This window comes from Larimichthys crocea, chromosome X, assembly GCF_000972845.2.
Source record: "Larimichthys crocea isolate SSNF chromosome X, L_crocea_2.0, whole genome shotgun sequence".
NCBI classification, from domain to species: Eukaryota; Metazoa; Chordata; class Actinopteri; family Sciaenidae; genus Larimichthys; species Larimichthys crocea.
This window is the reverse complement of record NC_040020.1, coordinates 27132167-27144505: the sequence shown is the minus strand read 5'-3', so window position 1 is coordinate 27144505 and position 12339 is coordinate 27132167.

Sequence of the window (12339 nt, the reverse complement as noted above, 5' to 3'; positions counted from 1 at the left end):
TCTGATACGGTATGTTTTTCCACAAGGTCATATGCATACAGTAGTAGCAACTTAAAAGTTCCCGTTCAAGCTGAACGCTTGCATCTCTCTTAATCCAGATTTTTAGACATATATTTCCCTGTGGACTGTTTTTCTACCATTTGTTACAGCCAAGCTACTATCTTAAGTCTTTTTTTCTTTGTGTATTCCTTTCTCTCACTATATACCTTTTGTTTTGTACGCAATCCACAGATAATATGAAATTAGTGTACATTAGGTAGCAGGTGCTTTGAGATTCTGAAATAAACTGAGAAAATATGTGAGTGATAAAAAAGGTTTGGAGCAAAAAGGAAGTGTAGTAATTTAAACAAGGCAAAGTACTTTTTTATTCTGTTGTGTTCAACAGCTTCCTTATTTTCAGCTTCATAAAGGTCAGTGATAATTAATCATTGATATCTTCACATAAATCTCATGAATTTCTTTGATATGCCATGATTTACATGAAACTCAGACAAACAGAAATGTGTCCAGAACTCATTAAAATTGGATAGACATTATGTTAAAATTAAAGTGAGTGCATTATGTATAATTCATTACAGTATTTTCTGGTAGAAAATATTATTATAATTCACAAATAATATAATTTATGAACCTCTAAACTTAAGTTATGGCTGAATATTGGCTTTGAATACTTTGTTTCAGTGTTTAAATGCATTTCTGGTATTGTTGGAGAGATTTCCAGTGTAACAAAATGCTTATGGACACTTCAGACATCCAATGTTACATACGACCTAATGCTGGCTGCCTCTTGTCCTTTCCCTGAAAATGAACATGTACGGTATAAAGATAAAAGATGGAACATCATAATCTCTTGTACCATAATCAAAATGGGCATTCAAACAGAAAGTCAGTTCAGATGTCAAAAGGATGATGTACTAAACCCATAAATGGAGACCAGAGCGGAGATTAGATTCTAGGATGCAATGAATCTACAGGACCATCAGATCAGCAGCACAGAGGCCACCAAATGTAAATATTACTTTTGAGTGTAAGAACGCAGGTATGTCACTGGGGTTATCAACTGGACTGAACTGTTAAATTGAAAAATGCCCACATCAGATCAACCTTAATGCTCTCCTCAGAGGGCTTGATGGTAACTATTCTGCCACCAGGAGTTAGTTTCTGTTGAGCATTTTGTTGTTGTCGCAACCACTACTGACACAGCGCCATGACACTCTGACATCAGATCTTGGAAGAAGCAGATTAGTCCACAAATGCTACCTAGCTGTTTGCTATCTAAGACTAATGTGTTGCTCATACAACATTCTTAGTGACTTGTTAATTTAAGGTTAAAAAGTATGTGAATTCAGTTTTCTCGTTGTACAAACTCATTGTATCCATGCAATGGTTGTGCCCCAATGGATGGCCATGTCATTCTGTCAGTTAATTAGTTAAGGACATCACTAATATGTCAACAGGATTTATGTTACCTCAGGTATAGCTTCAATGATCCCCCAACCTTTATGGTGTCACTGCAGTATATTGTTCAATACATTTGTTAATAACCAAATACCTGACATCAATCTCAGCCATACTTTGTGTTTAGCCACTGCCACTGTAGGCTGTTAAAACCTTTGGTCTAACTCTTGTTTATGGTTTTATTGTTTTTCTTATTTGTAATCACTATCATTGAATGTGCTGTCCAGTATTATTTACACAAAAACTGTAGTAAAATTATACTTTACTACATTCATGTTTTTCAAACACGCATATGCTTGACAAACGTTTTTCTCCTGGCATCCTTCTCCTCTGAAGCTGGAAGAATTTTCTGCCTCCACCATTTTTTGGCAAATGAAACACTGCATAGTCTTCCACCTCCTTGTTGTGCTATGACTCAACAGACCTACTTTTCTTGTTAGTAATGTATTCCTCATTCCCACAAGTGCTTTCCTCAACCTCACTACTGGACTCCTCTTCAACTTGGTGATCTGCACCACATTGTGCTTGGTACAGCATTTTCTCAGTCAGTAGCAGCTTTAAAAGCAACATACTGCAACCTCTTCTTTGCAGGTCTCTGGTTTAGACCTGTACTAGATTTGGCTGTTTGTGGCAGTCAGATCAAAGAAATGCAGGCTGCTGTGGACAGGCCACTTCTTTGTGTTGCTTGACCTTGGATATAGGCTGATCATGTGGTCACACAGATCAAAATCTTTTCAGTCTCACTCGGTGCTCTGTTTCTATGGACAAAATGAGAAGATCCCACTGTCCAGACAGACCATGATGTGCTTTTCACAGTACATTAGGACTCAAATAGACTGCATACATAGTGTTTGAAATAAAGGTCTCAGTGTCATGTCCCCCCAGAGGAATAATAGGAATTTCCACTGTGCAATTAGCTGTGCACCTACACAGATGAGGGCATGTGCCTTCATCACAGAACCATACCCCTCTTTTTCGAAATAAAATTATATCATCTGGATATCTATATCACACAGTGAATAGTGTCTATCTCAGTTGTGATACAGTGCCAGCCAAAGCAGTCATGCTGACAGGCAATATAACATGAAGCAAGTCAACAAATGCTGACAAACAAACATATTAACAGGTTAATAGATCAATAAAAGACATGCTCTGATGGCAAACAATGCACCAGCGAGTTTCACACAGCCATTCATACTTAATAACTGTTCAGGGTATCTACCTGAGCAACTTTGTGCCCCAGTTAGAGAATCTCCTCCTCAGTTAATCTGTCCCACACCGCTGCTGCTGAATGCCCAATCCACCTTCTAGTGTTAATGTGGACTACGGATCTATTGAAACTGGCTCCCACAGGGCCCAGCCGGGCCTTTCAAGTGAGCCAATCCAACCCCAGCAACGACTCAGCATACTAAAGTGTTTTCCTTTCATATGCCTTATCTATCGCACTCCTTATCACTCACACTCCCATATTAAAACATAGCCTACAAACTGCTAAGCCGCTGACCACAAGCTTGCTTCATGAATTAAATCATGAAGTAAATGACTGTAAGATACAGTAAGTCCAGCTTGGTGATGAAGCTTGCTTTGCGATATACCCCAAGTGGAGGTCAGTGGTGTTGAAAGTTTGTGTAGTTTAGTAGTTAGAGCAAAGATTTAGGCGGTTAAACACTAAGCGTGTGTTTATAGACTATAACTCTGATCTAGTGTACGACTGGTCAGACAGTCTGGCAGTCTGCTGGCAGTGACGTATAGTTTTAAATGAAGTTCAATAATCTCTGATGTTTTTCCTTTATTCGTCTAAGGGTGAATATCTACTGTTTCTATCTGCACTAATCTTCTCCATCACTTCCCCTTCCACTCTGTCCCCTCAACCAAAATGGACTAATGATTTCTCTGTCTGCATTGTTTTGGCCGATCGTTTGAGATTGTATGCTCATGCTGCGTGCTGCCAGCTTGTTTGCTGTTGTCTTAAAAGTTTAAAACAAAACTTTTCTTTCAGTGTTTTATCTAGTATTATCAAGTATTTATCTGTTGGATTAAATATATGACACATAAGCAACAATTGACGTTATCCATAGTTATAGTATAACACTCAAGTCAGTAGCCTGGAAACATAACTCCACTATTATTACTTTTTTTTAATTATCTATCATGACTGACATCTTTTTCCAACTGGGCTCCACCCTCTTCAATCCATTGAGAAGAATACAGAGATACAGAAATCTTGTATACAATAGCTGCTCCAACTTTGGGAGAATATTATGTGTTCATGTACTGTAGCACCACATTGCCCATAATAAGAAATATAGAAAAAATATATATAATAGGGTCTTTTAATCACCACAAACCTGTCTTTTAGACCCAACCAATTGACAGGATTTTCCACATGGGGATCCTCTCTCCTCGTGTGTTCATTAGCCTTCATCTAATAAAGCGGCTTTCCTTGATGAGGTCTAATTGCCCAAGTCTTTCTCTGTTGCTAACCTCTAAAAATATTGTTATACACTTTCAAATGATAGTCTTTATCCTGCTGTTAATTACAGAATTAAAATGGTGCTGTAACCTTACTGTAATTCAAATCTTTGGATAATCAGATTGGAGGAGTTTAATAGTAATGTAATGTAGTCATTTAACTAATGGGAGCTTCATTAGTGCTGCACTGGTCAGGGAATATTTTATTAAACAAGATTAGAGATGCAGTACCTGTGAATTTAATTTTGCTGAATGATGATGAAACATGTTTGATTATTTAAACCAAATTTAAAACAACCTTTAGGAACTTGTGTGTGCTAACTATTTCTAAAACTGAACCAAGGAAAAAATATTATCATCACATCTGCAAGACAAGAGAATTAAAGACTATAACTGGGCTCACATCTCTATACACTACATCTCATAATAGCTTGTCTGTGTATTATTAAGGAATGTCATTTAAATCTGAATTTGTCATTTTGACATTAAGATAAACACAATGTATTACTGACTATGTATGCAAAACGTCACTTCAGAGGGCAGAGTGTGTGGCCATTAGAGGTTTGAAAATTACTGGTGGGCTGAACCACTTTGAACACAGTGTGAGTCTATTGTTGCTGGTAATTGTCTTGATGCTCCACATCCTGTATGGAGTTACTGTATTGCAGGTGGTCGCTTTTAATTTGACATGTAAATCAACTTGTCAATGGCATTGTTCTGCTTAATTGCTACATGTTATTATGTGATTAACAAGCAGCTCTGTGTGCAGAACAATCACTTATGGCTTTCTTATGACTAAGAATTCATTGTTTGATGTGAATATTTTGCATTCCAACATTTTCTGTTGTGAAATTCTTCCGGTGACATAATTCAGCATTTTAACGAGGAACGCATAAAGTATTCATCTAGCGTGTGCATATGTACTGTCAGATTTTTTTTCAGTGTATCTGGTTGAAAAGGACAGCGAGAGTGTGCCGAAAAGATAAGGATTGACCTCATAGGGCTGACGTGAACGAGCTCTGTCAAAGAGCCAACCATGTGGAGAAGAAAGTTGCTACTATTTCTAGGTCACAGAGACCATGTGAGTGTGCTCCAAGCTTCTTAAACTGGACTGAATGATTTATTACTCAGTCAAGAGTCAAGAACAGAGAGAAAGGAGGGAAGCAAAGGAAAAAAATGTGGGAGGAAATAAAGAAAATGGAAAAAGGGAAGATAAAAATAAATGAAATTTATTCATATACAGTAATATCTTTAATACATGTTATAATGTGGTGTGCAGAAAGGGGATTAAAATGAAAGAAAATTCAATAACAACAAAATGTGTGTGTGTGTACGTGTGTGAAAGAGAGAGAGAGAGAGAGAGAGAGAGACATCACAAAAGAGCATAAATTGGCCAATCAGAGCAATAAAATAAAGGAAATAAAACAGATAAAAACTTCAAAGTAAGACAAAACAAACAAAATCCCAAACAGAAAAGGAATTAATGAAATAGTGCAAAAATAACACGTAACATACTTTCAAATTAAAGCTTTAATAAACTTGATGCCATGTTTAACTGTTACTTATAGCGATTCAGGTATAATCTTAGTTAAATTGCTGTGAGCTCTTAATAAAGAAGAGAAAACATAGGAAATAAAAATGGTTATATATAATTAGGTTAAAAATGCCAACTGCTCGATTTAATCTGCCTTCCACTGACTCACATCTAGCGGAGGTGGACAGCATTTTGTTTTATCTTCAAGTGTAAAATGCAAAAGCAGTTCAAAAAAACTGCATAAAACAGAATGAAGTATTTGAAAGTAAAACTCAAAGTGTCTGATTCCTTTTATAACAAGCATTAAAGCCCACCATGTGGGTGGTTTTGTCAAAATGCCCAGAAATAATTGCATTAACACTCACCCTGCAGGCTAAACCTATTAAACCAGTCAGGACCATAGCATTATTTTATTAATCCAATGTAATATATTTCATAAAAACACTTAGTGTACATGATTATACACACTGACAAAAACAAATAATATTCTCCAATAAATCTGATCAAGAGACAAGCGTACTTACTACCACTTGCTAAAAATATAACTTCAGTCTTGATGAGTTGCATTCTGCTGATGCATCTCTGTCAACATAGCTCATGGACAAGCCATGACAAGTACCTATTCATTTTGATGTGCTTCCATGTTTCATTAAACTGTTCTCATTCCTTATATTATCATTATAATATTTTATTAATTAAAACTAGCTTTCTTTAATTTGTTCTGTCAAAATTGTCGAATTGTATGATTTCAGTTAATTTTCTTTCATTTTTTGGTATGTAAATGCTCTTCAGTGATATATATTATTATTATTTTTGTATTTATTTAAAAGTCCACACTTGATTTAAGAAGTAGGAAAAGCATAATTGCAATGACCTATATGGATTGAAAGGTATAAGTAAGTCTCTTGAACCCCCAACTTTCATCATTGAAGTTGGGTCTGGTTACGTGTGGTCTGTGGTATTTGTAACCAAGCGTACGTAGCATGGTCCACTGGTGCCACACTGCTGCACAAGATGTGGAAAAAAACAACAACTTACTAGCAGCTTAGTCACATTGTTGGATAAATTACGTGGATATACCTGGTGAAATGAATGCCAACACTCTGTAAACGTGTTGTTATACTTTGACTGCATTGTTATAGGACCAGGCCTCTGAAATGGGACACAGCTTTACACCTTGAACACCTTCTTAGTGAACAGAATAAGCACTAGATGTTTTCTTAGATATTTCCAGCTGGGTAATTTATGTTTTTTTATTTCAACTAGTCCCTGTAAGTCCAGAGCCATAAATACACAGAGTTGGCAATTAAATATATAAGTGACTGTCAGAGTATCTGTTGCTAGGTAACCAGTAGCCAAACTTTGTCAGACTACTTTTAATACATAAGTGACTGCCTTATCCGAATGACATCATTTAGTATCTCATTAATTTTTATAATTATTTTCTCCTCCAATTATTTGTTCCATAAATACATCTTGGCAAGGGCTGAGTCATGTGACTCTAACCACATTATAGATATACTGGGAGCAGACTTGCAGAACAATTAACCCAGTGTTAATTAGAACACACCTCTAAATTGAATGGGCCAAAGATAAAAAGGCACTGGAGTGGATGGACGGGCTTAGTAACAACACAGACCGGACTATAACACAGCTCTTTATTCAAAAACAAAAACATCAAACCATATCTACCTATCACTGATAGTACTGGTCTCTTTTTTTTTGAGAGTTCCTCATCCATGTAGTTCATTTATCAGTGAAATGAACCACATCCAATTAATGAATCAGATTTTTAGCTAAGATCCACTTGAGTATCATTGGAACATACACACAAAAACACACACAGAATATATAGGGGGGAAAAAGGCAATTAATTCATCACAAAGTCGAAATATTTTGAGACTATGAGGTTAAAAACTACATGTAAAATTCTGCATGTACTCAAAGTGTAAAAACGTCAAAACTTTGTTGGCAGACTGACACGTTTTTCACTTGTGGTCATTTAAGTTCTTCTTCATACTACAGTACAAATAGAGTTTTTGACCTTTGCAAACTTTTTTCTCTTCTCCTTGCACCTTGGAAATGGGTGAAGTTGTGCTAGAAATCCTTGCTCTGCTATTATGGTGCTTAAAGTGTACATACTTTCAGAGACAGCTCCTTGCACTTTTGCCCTTACTTTATTTTCAGGTATTTTGTCTGCTCTAGTTTCTAATAATGTCATAATTCATCCTTTGCTGGTTTAGTTCAAGGCCTAAAACCCTTTTTAAAGACATTTTTTAGGACGTTTTAAAACCTGCATTGTTTGGTTCTCATTGCTTGATACACAGCAAATGTAGTTAGGGCTGTACTAAACCGAATGCACCAAAACCCTTTAAAGGATTTGGTCTTGGTGTGGTCACAAACAATCCTAGTTCAGTTCATTCATACAGTTCATTTTGTGGTGGAAATGTGATCCAACCCAGTCTAATCCTAACTACAGGATATACACTGCAAGTCAGAGCTGAACAGCTCTTGTTGATAAAACCATTGTCAGGACCTTCTTCCTGTGTTTTCCTTCTCTTTCCTTATTCAGACACATCTAACCAATGCTTACTCTCATGTGTTTGCTTGCCTATAAACAAAGAGACAAAATAGAATTACCGGTAGTTGGAAACTCTACATCATGCATTAGGCTATAGACAATTTTTACATTCAGAAAAACACATTATTCTATTTTTATGCTGAATGTAGCTCGGATCTCCATTCATTTGGCAAAATCCAACTAAATGATTATCTCCAAACATCCTGTCCCTGCTTTTTATTAAGCACAATAGCCAGTTACCCAAAAAGCCCCATTGGAGTGGTTAAGTAATGTCTGTAATTTCGTTAATTATTAAGCACAGTGTGTACTCATGCCGGAAAAAAAATATTGGCTAGAGCTCCATTTATACATTACCCAGTGATTTCATCTTGTGTGGTGAAGGTATGTCTCCACTTTTTGTCGCCATACTCCAAAAGAATAGCCTCAGGCTTTCTGATAATTCATGTCCAGGTAGACATTTTGTGTATATTTCAATAAAGAGCTTCAGTCACTGCATTTCAACTGCATTTTCACAGACCATGAAAAATAAAAAAATAAAAAACTTATGGCCAGTGTGACCACCACCTCTCCTGAAAGAGTTATTTGGGCAGAAGAGGTATCTGGAACCATGTTGCCCACCCTGAACTTGGATTATACTGTGAAAGATGAAATTTCTATGCACCATTCTGCCTTAAATGCATCTGCATGGAGGAAAGAGATGCACTTCAATGACTTGATGCAAGGTGTGCATCAGCTGACAGCCAAACTAGCTTCCAGGTTGGTGCTCCTGTTTTATAAATAACATAGGTCTCTAGGTGCAAGATACATCTGAAAGGAGGTAAGACAGGTTTAGTGAATCTGATCCTCTGTGTTCTTTCTCACCCTGCCTCCTTTGTTCCTTCCTCATTTAGTGCTTTTGTTGCCACCCACCACATCTCCCCTCTCATTCATTTAAAAAAAAAAATCCTTTTCATTACCTGTGTTTCCCCAACATATGACATCCTTACTGGCTTTGGTCTCTGTCAGATCACCCTGTCAGATCTTTTTTTTTTCTTGCAAAGGCTACTGCTGCAGAATTAAGGCAGTTGGGACTATAGGGGGTCTGTACACTAACATATCATCCATATAGCCTCTGCGTGTATAGTCTCATGACACATAACTGTTGCAGCAATTGTCTGGGGATTTCTAAATGAGAGGTAGTTGTTTGAATGGTGGACAGTTCGGCCACTAACAAACCTAACAAACCTATGTGCCTTCGGGCCTATCAATTGGGGCTTATCATACCCCAGAGGGTTAAGGACAAGAAATAATGTTCTCCTCCCATTTTGTCTTCATAGTTACAAGCACACAACTTCTGCATGTCATAGCTCCAATATGAAGGGCCAACCTAAAGATTTTAGATTGGTTCTGCAAAGTTGTTTTTTCTCTAATTATTATTATTTTTTACCCAGTTTTAACAATGAAAGCTGCGAGTTTGTCCACAGTCTCTACTGAGTCTACTCATACAGTTGACGAATCTTGAATCTATAAACTGTCTGTGTCCACAATATGTGTCCATGCTTTATATTTGTTTGCAGTGACTCATGTATAAGCCTTGACGATTTTTCAAATCTAGCCAGTAATAACTGTTGTGGTTTGGGGAACACAGCTTTCATTTAGACTAAATCACAGTTTGCACAGAACTGAAGAGAGAGAGAGAGAACTGAAGAGAACAAGAACAAATCCTTCAAGTATAAGGTGATAGAAATCCATTCTTGACCTTGGAAATAGCTTCTCCAGAGCTTTTCTACAGCCTAATGTAAAGGGGACGCAGAGCTTGAAAAAACTTGGCATAAACAAATAAATAAGAGGCTTATGAATGTGGAAGACCTCATTTGCAGTAATATGAGTTACACAGGGTTTATAAGTTGAAACAGCCACCAGTGCTATCACTTTATGTGGTGCAGCACGAGGCTGGTCTCCAACACTTTGACGTCAACACCGCTCTCTTTCTCCGACTTCCATCTGTACTGCCGGAGGAAAATAAATAGGTACAGAATACAGAGCAGAGGAAGTAAGGTAATAAAAACTGGCGAACACTGATAAGACACATCTGTGGGATTAAACAAGACTTTTTCCCGCTGCTAAATGAGCACCCTCACCCCCATTAGTGGAGTTCACCAAAACATTTCTGAGTTGGCTGGGACGCGCGTCAGGTTGTTAAACACAGACACACAAACTCATACATGTTCCTTTCAATGCTCCCAATAGATTCAGACACCAAAACAAAAATGTATTTAATATGTAATAACATTACTGTGGTTAAGTTTTTTAAAAGTGGAAACAATCCGTCCCATGTGTTTCCAAGTAGTATTATTATTTGTGGCGCTGTTACAAAGATTGGCTTACTTTTATTATTCCTTTAAGCCAAGCTTTGTGCAGAAATGATCAACACCACTTTGGAAATGAGAAGAAATTGTCACAGTTTTATACTGAAGTTTTAAATAATGATGTGCATTGCATAGTATTATCTCATAACATCTGAGTAACGTTATTGCTTCACACAAACAAGTAAGCAGGCATGGCATTCGGGTGGAGGAGAGAGTTAATGTTAGAATTAAAACATTAGGAAAAAAAGTTTGTTCATTCGTTTATTCCATGTCTGATTATATGTGTTAATTAAACCGAAATATAATTGAAATTTAATTCATGAAAATCAAAACCTTCATTCAACATCATGTCTGGTGGCAAACAGAAAGCAAGGCTTATGTGGAAAAAATCCAAACTTGGATGGTGTCATAAGTTCTTGGCCATTTCTTCTTGATGATAAGTCTGAGCAAAAAAACATTGTCCATTTTAATTTGAAAGCGATACATGCAATCATTATTACAGTTATAACCTCTGGTAATACAAGTGATTAAATATGCAGCTCTTTGATGTGAACACTGGCACATACAGGATTAAAACGTTTTAGTGAATTAGTGAATTAGTGATGCTGGGTAACTGGGTAAGCCTGAGATAAGTAATAGTTTGACATTTTGGAAAATAAACTTAAGTAAATTAGCTTATAGCACACAGAGTGGAAACAGCTAGTTTGCTGTTTTCCAAAGTTTATTTTTACTGTACAGACGTGAAGGTGGTATTAATCTAGAAAATTAGTGCATTGGGGAACCATCTGGATGTCCAAGCACAAGCTTCTTTAAAATGGCTGTGAAAAAAAGTTAAAACAGCAAAAGTTTGCAAGACAAAAAGCCCTTAGTATGCCACCCAACATAGTTTTTTTTTTATGTTGGTGAAAGCAAGAAGAAGAATCTGAGTCAGACCAAAATAATTTAAACTAACGCTGAGTCAGCCATTTTTCTCCAAGACAGGTGAACATAATTTATGTGACACTTCTTAGTCTTTTGATCAATTGCTAATGGAAAAACTAGTCAACCCCTGCTTTTGTAGAACTTCACTTCTTTGGGGCTTACAGTATGTGCATTGTATAATAATGTTCTCTGTTTGTTATGTACTGTATTATATATGATTAAAAAAGGGCCTTGTGGTGGTCAGTGTGGTCATCCCCTCAAGCTATCACACCTCTCACTTAACTACAAGACAGTCAATCATTAATCTCCACCCCTTTATCAGTCCAATTAGTTGCACCTGGGTCACACCACTTTCCGCTTCGGACCCTGACATAAGCGGCCAACCATCAGCAACATCAAGGCATAACATCAGAGTGGAGGTGTTATACTGACCCTAAATTTGATTATAATTTATATCTGTCAGTAAATTAGTCTATCCTGAGTATTAGTTTAACATTTTGGAAAACAAAAAGCAATACCAATCTAATTGGTGAAGCTCACCATAAAGATCAGGCTTCTATTCACTGTTACAAACTCTGCTCCCCAGCACCTCTAAAGCTAGGAAACATATCATTTCTCTTTTATTTATACCCATACAGCAACGAAGTAACAACAATTCACCATTTTATGCGGCTTTATTTGCCAGACTATTACTGATTGGAAGCATATCCACCTGAACAATGAAGTAAGTGCAGAAAAAGCATCCCCATTAATAAAACAGGGGGAGCAAAGTTATGTTTTTGCTACTCCACTTTGTCTAAAAAAGAAACAAACTAAACAAACCTCACACATCTGACAGATTACTGATTACAGATTGAGTGAGATACAATGAATAAATGACAGATAAGTCTGCTTTAGAGTGAAAGTATCACCTCTGTTTACTATACAGTATGATGAACATCTGACCTTTTGGACCCAAGGCCTTACTAATTCATAGGAATATATAGTGTGACTTTGTGCAAAGTGCTCACTGATGCATTTTTCTG